The 11,350-nt window shown below is 39.4% G+C and overlaps 1 non-coding gene across 1 annotated transcript; it reads right to left on the bottom strand.

Annotated features, from left to right (window-relative positions):
* Positions 1-9,598: 9,598 nt before the first annotated feature.
* LOC122431538 lies at positions 9,599-9,705 on the bottom strand. The gene has a single exon (XR_006266555.1). It is a non-coding gene; the product is annotated as a U6 spliceosomal RNA (small nuclear RNA).
* Between the last annotated feature and the right edge of the window lie 1,645 nt (positions 9,706-11,350).

Raw genomic sequence — 11,350 nt, 5'->3', positions numbered from 1 at the left:
TTTATCCCAGGCATTCCCACTGGGAGAAGAATGGGGTCGGAAGTTCGAGCTAGGAACGGAAGTTTCTGGCAGGAAAGGGGAAAGAAGTGACTATATCTGGGCTACAGAGTGGGTAAACTTCATTTTTGAATTTGGAGTGGAAGCTTATCCGCTCAAAAAAAAAAAGAAAGAAAAGAAAAGACCCTTGGCATTTCGGGCATTGTAGTTCTCCAGCTACGTGGGGCCTCCGGAGGCATTGTGGGAAATGTAGTTCTAAGAAAGAGGCGCCTGAGCGCACCTGGTCTTTTGAGAAAAATTTTCGCGCTTAACAGACACAAAGGGAAAAGGGTGTTAGAGGAGCAGTAAGAGGCGCTCAACCGGGAAAATGCATCCTTTCCCTCTGAGAGCACTTCCACACCTTAACTCTGCAGATGATTCCTAAATGTTCTCTCAGTTTTAGAGAGGGAAGGGCACTAACTTCCAGACCCGTTTCAATAAAAAGGGCAGCATTGTGAGTGAGAACGCCGCGGGATTTGGAATGACGAGGTCTTTAGCCTGCTTTGTTATTCTGGCAGGTAACTTCATCTCTCTGGATGTCCTTATTTCAACTTTACTATTGTTTGAAAGAAAACTGTAGGCTTGAAATGGAGTCACTTATTGTTAGGACAAGTCTCTAATCCGGGAATTAATACCTGTCGTAGCTTAAATTTCAACGTCACCCAGAAATGTAGTCTTAACAAGTTAGTCAGGGATTTTTTGGTTAGCATCAATGAGGCAATCTGTCACACGGGCTCTCTGTTGTCCCCAAAGGAGGCTGAGATAATCTGCCATATAGATAGATCCCTTCCGTTCCCCATAAAATATGTAACCTATGCCTGCAATGCGGGAGACCTGAGTTCCATCCCTGGGTTGGAAAGATCCCCTGGAGAACGGAAAGGCTACCCACTGCAATATTCTGGCTTGGAAAATTCCATGGACTGTATAGTCCATGGGGGTCGGAAAGAGTTGGACAGGACTACGCGACTTTTCACTTTCACTTTCATGCCTAAAGTAATCTTTTCTTGTGTTCATGGATTCCATGTCCTGCGTTTAAAAACCGTTCCTTTACTATAGCCCTTTGGAGAGATGGGATGCTGCCTAATTTATGAATCTTCTATAACTAGATATTTGAAATGTATTTGGGTGAATTTTGTTTTTTAATTCTATGAAGTACTAAAAGTGTTCCAGTGAGAAAAAGGAAAAAGTTTTCTTTTTTTCTCTTGCCCTTTTCTGAGCACTTTTTTTACTTTGAATATTTCTATCTGTAGTCAGTGCATGCATGCATGCAAAATTCGTTTAGTCCTGTCGGACGGACCTCTTTGCAACCCTGCGGGTCATAGCCCTATGGGCTTCTCTGTCCATGGGATTTTCAAGGCAAGAATACAGGAGTGGATTGCAGTTTCCTCCTCCCGGGGAACTTCCTGACCCGGGGATCAAACCTGGGTCTCCTGCATTGCAGCCAGATTCTTTACCAACTGAGTCCCCAGGGGAAGGCTCCAGTACAATCCAGGAAAGACGATGGACCCAACTAACAAGCTGCTTGACTCCAGTCTATAGCTGTTTTTGAAACAGTGCAAGAGGAAGAAGAATATAAGATCCTTACACCTTTGTTCCTTGTCACTGACCCTTGACTGTGCACCCTCACCTATATAATTCCCTGATTTCTCAAGGAAGGGAGGCCCAGTGCTTGAGGCAGGAGCCTGCTGTGTCTCCCCTCCTCCACCTGAGGATTGAAGCCACCTTTCTATTTCCTCCAAACCTGGTCTCCATATTTTATTTGGCTTCAGTGGGCAGAGAAAGCCATGATTTTGGACAGCATCAGAAGATCCTAACATACATCTTCACTTCTTAGCAGGTGTGGAGATTCTAGGAAATAAGTGGAGTGAACTTTTTTCGATGAAGTAAATGAAGTTCTTTGTTTTTAAAATTTAAGTTGCTGCCCAAATGCTCTTATGTAGGTAAGCTCCCCTTTGATGTTCCTGAAACAGTTCTGAAACTCAACACTCTAAAAGAGAAATCCTATTTTTCCCCCTCCCTCCCTGAATCAGCTTTTTAATTCAGCCTTCCATAGCTCTGAGGAACTACTCCCAAGAGGTAGGGGGAGAGGCCAGTATATCTGTAACTTTGGTAAGAGGTGTGTGCAATCCAGCATACATCTTGATAGAAGGTTACTGCTAGTCGAGAGGAACAGGTATCTCAGTTCATGATTTTAATGCTTTTCTAAGTATGGGAAGATGCAAGAATTAGGGTTCACAAGAAAAATTTCCTATCATATCTAGCTATCAAAGGGTCTGTTTTGCCTATTTTCTCAAAGCACAGAGTGGCTCACCCTGTTCTTCATCCTGAATTTCTTTCGGTGTGTATTGCAGGTCAGTGCTGAGGACTTAATCTAGTAGATTTGTGAAACTGGATGGTGAGTGACATTCCTTGTTTTACAGTGCCTCCTTGTGGTCCTAAACTTAACCAAGGTTTGGGAGGCATTTCATAACCAAATTGTCCCCTGGTGCCAGGAAGGCTTATTGCTAGGTCAGGTGAGGATTCCCTTGATATGCCACTCAGTGTATTATTAATGTCCCTGTTAATAGTAGCCATAAACATATCTGAACCACTTGTCTCACTAGTCTGCTATATTTCAGGAAATGATTCCCTTTTGTTGCTTCTCCCCATATCTAGAGTTATACTATTGTTCAGTTGCTAAGTGGTGTCTGACTCTTTGTGACCCCATGGACTGCAGCATGCCAGGCTTCTCATTATTACAATTATTTTAATTTTATACAGAACTATATATTTGGTCAGGGCTTCCCTGGTGGTTCAGTGGGAAAGAATCTGCCTGCCAATGCAAGTGACTCAGGAGATCCAGGTTCAATTCCTGGGTTGGGAAGATCTCCTGGAGAAGGAAATAGCAACCCACTCCAGTATTCTTGCCTGGAGAATTCCATGGACAGAGGAGCCTGACGCACTGAGTCTATGAAGTCACAAGCAGTCAGACACGACTTAAGGACGAAACAGCTGTATATTTGGTTGACTGTTTCAAGCTGCTTAGTCATCAAAATATTTGTCAGAATCTCAGTTGCACTTTGGGTAATATGAAAAACAACAATCTTGTAGAGTAAACAGAATACAGGTAGTACAGTTAGTAGCATTTTTTAAAGTCTTAAGTAAGGATTTTTTAAATTTATTTATTTGCTGCACTGAGTCTTAGTTGTGGAGTGAGGGATCTTTAGTTTCGGCATACAAATTCTTAGTTGCAGCATGTGGGGTCCAGGTCCCCGACCAGAAACAGAACACTGGCCCCCTGCATTGAAAGTTTGGAGTATTAGCTACTGGACCACCAGGGAAGTCCCTTAAGTCAGCATTTAAACCAAGAAGTTCCATTGGATGTGACCCCTGGTCACCTGACCCATCTGTTCCACACCAATCGCTATCTTTAAGGGTAATAATAAGTTGACATTTTTCATAAGGCTGCTGCTGCTAAGTCACATCAGTCGTGTCCAACTCTGTGCGACCCCATGGACTGCAGCCCACCAGGCTCCTCCATCCATAGAATTTTCCAAGCAAGAGTACTGGACTGGGTTGCCATTGCCTTCACTCAGCCTAATTTCTTAATGTTATTAAGCTCATTATCCTTAGTATAATTTAAGTGTTCCCACTATAAGGAAGCCTTTAAATTTAAATGACTATAGCATTGTATTAACAATATAAATCCGTCCCATAATTGAAGGACAGTCTCTCCCAGTAAGCAGGAGGTTATGATTTTTGACTGAAATTTAGTTCATTGTTCTGATTGAGCTTGAGTGTTTAACCTTTAAAGAAAAATTGTATTTATGGCCAGGGTCAGAGCAGGTATGATTGATTAGCCAAGTGAGGGAGTCCCATCTATTAATATCAATAAGGGCTTGAACAGAACTATATAACTTTTTTCTTCTAGAATAAATGTCCTAAGGACCATCCAATCAAGCCTTTGGAGTGGAAAAATCCACCAATGTAAACCAAAAGAACATGGATAATCAACCATAAATACAACAATTGGATTGATTTTTAAACTCTGCATAGGATTTGTGTATCCATGATAGAAACCAAGAAAACACTATAAATGATCACATAGGTCAGGCCCAGCATCTTGGAATAGCTGTTCACTCCTCATGTCATCTTCTCATCCTGGTGTGGGTATTGTTCTAAGGTGATATTGAGGTCAGCAGTCCTGTCTTTAGACCAGTCTGGTACAGGGGCCCTTTTTAAATTGGGAGGAATGAATGCAGGAGTTAATTCTCTTTGGTTTCACTGCACATGAGCTAGTTAAGAATATGATAAAAATCCTTTCATCTAGGTTGGAGACAGTTCTTTAAATGATGCCTTTTCCAGTTTGAAATCTCCTTGTTTCAGGTCATGGCACATATGATCTTCATCCAAAGATAGATTACTAGAGTAAACATCAGAAACAATTTTAGACTGCCCTTTTAATAGTTCATTAAACCTTACAATAATGCAAATTGATAAAAAGGAGTCATCTGGGAAGTGAGTCTTAGGCAGTAAATACCAAAATGCAAAGCCCACTAACAGCACTAGAGCTTAATATCTACAAAGGTATATTACTGAAACATAATTTTTCTTTTGAAAACCATCCTTGTCTCTACAGAATATAGCCAGATTAAGACTAATTTGCTTGCAAAATGAGTCCAGTTTCAATAAACTTAACCTGATTTTATATATATATATAAGTATAATTGACCATACATACTTAAAACTCAAAATTTTGGGGTCCCATCAAGATCATGGCAAATAGAAAGGGAAAAGTGGAAACAGCGACAGGTTTTATTTTGGGGGCTCTAAAATCATTGCAGACTGTGACTGCAGCCATGAAATTAAAAGACGCTTTCTCCTTGGAAGGAAGGCTATGACCAACATACACAGCATATTAAAAAGCAGAGACATCACTTTGCCAATAAAAGTCTGTATGGTTTTTCCAGTAGTCATGTACAGATTTGAGAGTTGGACCACAAAGAAGGCCGAGTGCCAAAGAATTGATGCTTTTGAACTGTGGTACTGGAGAAGACTCTTGAGAGTCCCTTGGATTACAAGGAGGTCAAACCAGTCAGTCCTAAAGGAAATCAGTCCTGAATAGTCATTGGAAGGACTGATGCTGAAGCTGAAACTCCAGTATTTTGGCCACCTGATGCAAAGAGCTGACTCATTGGAAAAGACCCAGATGCTGGGAAAAATTGAAGGCAAAAGGAGAAGAGGGTGGGAGATGATGAGATGGTTAAATAGCATCACGGACTCAGTGGACATGAGTTTGAGCAAACTCGAGGAGATAGTGAAGAACAGGGGAGCCTGGTGTGCCTCAGTCCATGGGGTCACAAAGAGTCAAACTTGACTTAGCTACTGAACAATGACAAAAGCTCTTTTAAATTTTTTTTGTTGGAACTTTTCGTAAGGATTCTCAGATTTGAACTTTAAAAGGTTTCTCAAGGCCAGGAAAGTCATGCTAAGGACTTGCCATCAGATTCTATTTGAGATACCTATAAATTTGGGTGAATCACTCTCATCTTGAGGGTCCAAAATGTCTTGAGGTTCTTGAACCTGCCAGGAAATGGCTTGAATTATTCATCTGATTAGGTTGAAAGGTCCCAGACTATTTTTTTTCAAGGAGTTAATGGCTCCATAAAGTCAGTCTTAGTTCCTTAATGCTGTCTTGTCATATCTGAGTCTATGCACATGTCTCTCAATTATGACATTCCAATCAAAGCCTTGATAGTATAACCAATGTTTCCAATTGTGTGCTGTTGTTAAGGAGAATAAGTTCTTACTGAACTTATGCAAATAACAGTATTGCCATGAAAATAAGAATACTCACTAAGAGTTTCCGAATTCTGGAGGGATCAAATAGAGGGAAAAGATAAATGTTTCAGTTCTGCTTACAAAGATATAATTCATCAGATTGCTGTAAATCACAGTTAGCTTAAGGAGAAAGGTTTCTTTATATCTGGAAAGCAAAGATTAAAAGTCAATAATATTTCAGACAAAAAGCCATACTTGTTAATCCTGATACTTCATAGGTTTATGAAGCCATCAGGTTTTCCATTAGAATTCTTTTTTTACCCAGTTCAGCAATATAATCTAAACATTTTCAGAAACCTGTACTTATCAGAAAGCCCTTTCTATGAGTCTTCTTGAAGATGAAGCATTTTTACAAATCACCAGAGCAAAATAATAATTGTCAAATGACAATTATTTGTCAAATGACAATTGTCAAAATGACAAAAGACTTTAAAGGGCAAGGCTAAAGACCTGACTACAATGTAGTTGTCAAAGAAATTTAGTTATTTTTGTGACATAGAATATTAAAATAATAATTAGAATTATGACTGATAACATGTTATCAGGACGCAATCAAATTTTAGACATTTCATATAATTTCCAGAACATTTATGTTAATAACAGTTACCCATAGTGGAGAAGGAAGTGGCAGTGCCCTCCAGTAGTCTTGCCTGGAGAATTCCGTGGACAGAGGAGCCTGGTGGGCTACAGTCCATGGGGTCCCAAAGAGTCAGACATGACTGAGCAACTAACACAACATACACTATAACCTAAGAAAGTTGACAGTGCTTCCCCTGTAATTTAATATACCAAATAAGCATAATTAACTTAATATCTTTCTTTGAGATGTTTTCGTATCCTCTGAAGTATCCCCAAGTTAGCTAGAGGTCGAGAGAACTTCATTTTAAAATTGGTTTGATCAAGTTTGTCAAAGATAACAAAAAGTTTTAGGGCCTTGCCTGGTGGTTCAGTGGTTAGGAATCCACCTGTCAATTTGGGGGACATGGGTTCAATCCCTGGTCTGGGAAGATGCCACATGCTGAGCAGCAATTAAGTCCATGTGACGCAATTACTGAAACCCATGCACCTAGAGCCCATGCTCCACAATAAGAGAAGCTGCCACAACGAGAGGCCCGTGCAGCGCAGCTGGAGAGTGGCCGCCACTCACCACAACGAGACAAAGTCCACACGGAATAGTGAAGACTCAGTGCAGCCAAAAATAAATAAGTAAATAAATAAATAATTTTAAAAAATTTAAAACACTTGGTCAAATAGGATCATAGGTCATTATGAAACAATATTTATTTAACCAAGTGACAATTGTTGTTGTTGTTCAGTCATGAAGTCATGTTCAACTCTTTGCGACCCCATGAACTAAAGCATGCCAGTCTTCCTGGTCCTTCACTATCTCCTGGAGCTTGCTCAAACTCATATGGTGACACCATCCAACCATCTCATCCTCTGTGGCTCCCTTCTCCTCCTGCCCTCAATCATGAGACAATAGAATATTTCAGAGGCAAATACAAAAATTTACAACAGGTTGTTTAAAAGGTAAGAAACTTTACAATCTGCCATCAAAAGCAGTATCAATATGCCAAGAAAACTTTTTTGCTCTTAACAGAGAGAAAACCAAATTCTAAGTTTGTACCAGCTTATTTTTTATAGTAAAACTCAATCAATTAAGTTAATTCTAACCTTAGCCAGTTCTGCTCACATGCAAAACTCTTTTCCTAGAATTTCTTTTCCATAACCTTCTATAACTTTCTTTTTTTACCTTCAGATTTTGTCCTATATTGTCCCTTTTCTCTCTCTGTCTTTAACCTTTTTTAGAACAAAATTATTTCCTTTTCCCTTAACAAAATTCACTTCCATTCTTTATACTTCTATTTTTCCTTTGCATACAAATATATATTTTCCTTATTAATTTTTGAAAGTTTGAATTATGTATTTTAATTATAATCTTAAACCTTTAAAACCTTAATTTCTAGTAAAAGTTAAGAAGTAAGCAATTATGAACTGTCTTTTAATTAGCAGTCTGTAGAATGAAAAACTTATTAGCTATAATTTCTAAAATCATGTACTTTCTTATAGAAAATGTCTCATATTAACTAATAGTCCTAAATATCACTAGTCTCTCTGTAAAAGAATCTTTGTATTAATTCAGTAAATTAATGAATTTACAATTCAATTAATTGTAAATGACCTAGATAGTCAATAAACTTCTATCATTTAACTTAACTTAGCAAAACTCCAAAGTTTCAAGTTACCAAAAATCTGCATAAACTATTTTTAAGTAAACAGGCTGTAAAACATAATTATTCCTAAAGAGTTTACCTAAAAACTCTTATCTCATTTACACTTAATTTACTCGTAAAAATCTTACTATAGCAAGTTATTTTTCTTGCTGACAAGTTTTGTAAAAATCAGATCTTATTTGACTTTTAGCAACCCTACATACAATAAAAGGATTATACATAATGCTGATTATACCATCTCAATATTAATTAGATCAAAAGGCTTAAATTTGTTTAACACCAGATATTAATGTAATACTGAATATTTCCCAGATTCAAGTGAACCTGAAATCCATTTGGGTTAGTTTCTTTTATATTTCTGAGAATTTGTATAAGTGCTTAATTTCATTTAAACCAATTATATAGAGATCCTTTACAAATTAATTTTGGCCATACTACCCAGAGGTAGAAATATATTATATCTATAACATATACACAGACATATAGACATACATAGCCATAGATCCCATAGCTTCACTGAAAAGCTTAGTTATTAAAAAATAAAATAAAAACTAAAAACTTAGTCATTAATCAGTTATGACAATATAAAACTCATTTGTTTATAAGTAAGTTAACAGAATAAGTTAAATTTACTTGCTTGAATTTAAAAAGGTCTCTTTTCTGTTTTTTCCCCCTCAGTCTCAGAAATTGCAAGTGGTGTAGATAAGAGTTCCTCAGAGTCCTGGTAGAACATTTTATATCTCAAAGCACAAAGAGAGAAATGCAAGCTCCTCCTAGAAGGACTTTTGTTCCCCTGGGTTCAGAGTTTTGAAAAGATGGTTTATCAAACCAGTTTCTTTAACTATGCAAAAACCAGTTTTGGAATGTCAAACAACCCCATCTTGGCCATTTCAGGGTGGGGTTTCCTTTAGTTCCCAATTAAGTAAAGACTTACGGAAGTATTTGTTGGCTCCTCTTTTCTTCTTTTTGGGAAACTCTATTCCCCATTTTAAAGTTGATTGGCCAGGATAAAATTACTACCGAAAACTGTCTGGTGGACACATGTTCTGTTTATGAGCTTAATTCCTCTAGGTGTCACCCTGGAGTCATTTCAGCTCTTCTACCTGCCTTGCTTTCTCCCTCCAACAATCTAAACCCCACCCCCATCCCCAGTTTCTCAGAGCACTGGATGGCCAATCCTTATGAGTTCCTTTCGATGAGCAACTTTTCTATGTTAATGAGTGGGTTTCCTTCCTTTCCCACTGCCATAAATGTCTCCATTGCCTGAGAAGGCTGCAACCAACCAGGAGGAACTGTGTCCCTTATCTCTGGAGCTGAAAGCTCTCATGTGGTAGCTTCACTTTAATTCAGACTAACCCTGTTAAAGTTTGGTCTTTCCTAGTGGCTCAAATGGTAAAGAATCTGCCTGCAATGCAGGAGACCCCGGTTCGATCCCTGGGTTGGGAAGATCCCCTGTAGAAAGGAATGGCAACCCACTTCAGTATTCTTTTTTTTTTTTTTTCTCTTTTTAAAATATAGAACGCTTCACGAATTTGCGTGTCATCCTTGCGCAGGGGCCATGCTAATCTTCTCTGTATCGTTCCAATTTTAGTATATGTGCTGCCGAAGCGAGCACCACTTCAGTATTCTTGCCTGGAGAATTCTATGGACAGAAGAGCCTGGCAGGCTACAGTTCATGGGTTGTAAAAGAGTCAGGCATGACTGAGCAACTACCGCTTTCACTTTCTGTTAGAGTTTATGAAGCTGTCAGCTTTCAACCTAATCACCCAGTCCAAACCTTCACAATGTCTTTCTTTTTTAAATATAATTGTATTTATTTATTTATTATTTTTGGTTGCACTGGGTCTTTGTTGCTGCTCACAGGCTTCCTCCAGTTGCAGCAAGTGGGGCCTATTCTTCATTGTGGTGCACAGGCTTCCCATTGTGGTGGCTTCTCTTGCAGAGCATGGGCTCTAGGCATATGGGCTTCAGTAGCTGCAGCCCATGGACTCAGTAGTTGTGGCCCATGGGCTTTGTTGCTCTGAAGCACGTGGAATCTTCCCGGACCAGGGACTGAACCCATGTCCCCTGCATTAGCAGGCAGATTCTTATCCACTGTACCACCAAGGAAGTCCTCTTCAGCGTGCTTCAACTGAGAAAAATTTCCTCGGTGTCTCTCAATACAGGAAATACAGGTATCTCTTCTTGAACCTAAGTTCAAGGATAACCCACTTTTCATACCGAGGAATTTAACAACCTGTGAATAAAACCCAGGATTGTCAACCCAGATGGAAGCTCTGGAGTTTAAGAGAGACTCGTCTAATTTCATTGGGTCACACCAAGGAGGTGGGTGGACACAAGGAGCCCTTGGTGGTACCAGGGCTCTAGATCATCCTAGAGTTCAGGCAAACGAGAGAAGTCTGCTCTGGGTCCCTCTCTGTACGGTCACCAACTGTCAACTGAAAAAAGATGCACGACATAGGAGCTGTGAGTTGAGTTCTATGCCTTATCTTACTGAGGACTATAGCCTGAGAGACAGCCTCTGATAGCTCTGAGGAACTGCTGCTGAGAGTGAGGGAGAGAGGCCAGTGTACATGTGATTTTAGCTAAAGAGTGTGTACAATCTCACTTACATCTCAGTAGGTTACTACTAGTTGTGAGGAACAGGTATCTCAGTCTGTGATTTTAGTGCTTTTCTATGTATAGGAGGACAGAAGAATTGAGGTTCATAAAAAATTTTCTTTTTATAGCTGACAATTTAAGGGCCCGTTTTGTGCACTTTTCCAAAGCACAGTCTGCCTCATCCTGTTCTTTGTCCTGAATTCCTTTCAAGGAGTACTTAGGGCAGTGACTATAGTGGCTAATGACTTAATCCTTCCTTGTAGGACTAGATGGTAAGTGACATTCCTTGTTGTACACAGACTACACATGAGTAGCAACCAGTCTGCCCCCTTGTCAAATTGCTTCTTTCCTTCAGACACATTCATTTTCCTCTGGGCCCTCTGCTTTGACGAAGGGTTTCTTTCTTTCAGAACAAATTCTGGTAGCATCCTCAGTCACACCTCCCAGCCTTCCTAACAGCTGCAACTTCACATTTGCTTGTGCGATCATTTCTGATTTGTAGGATCACCAGTCCCATGTCATGGGCTTTCCTGTGCAGGAAATATAACTATTTTTCCCCTTATGAAAAATTAATTTCTTTTATAAAATTTCATTTATTTGTGTATCTGTTTTTGGCTGTGCTGGGTCTTCATCGCTGCACAGGCTTTTCTCTAGTTGCG

This window comes from Cervus canadensis, chromosome 29 (assembly GCF_019320065.1).
Source record: "Cervus canadensis isolate Bull #8, Minnesota chromosome 29, ASM1932006v1, whole genome shotgun sequence".
NCBI lineage: Eukaryota > Metazoa > Chordata > Mammalia > Artiodactyla > Cervidae > Cervus > Cervus canadensis.
Note: the sequence above shows the minus strand (reverse complement) of the source record. Positions and strands in the feature narration are given on the sequence as shown.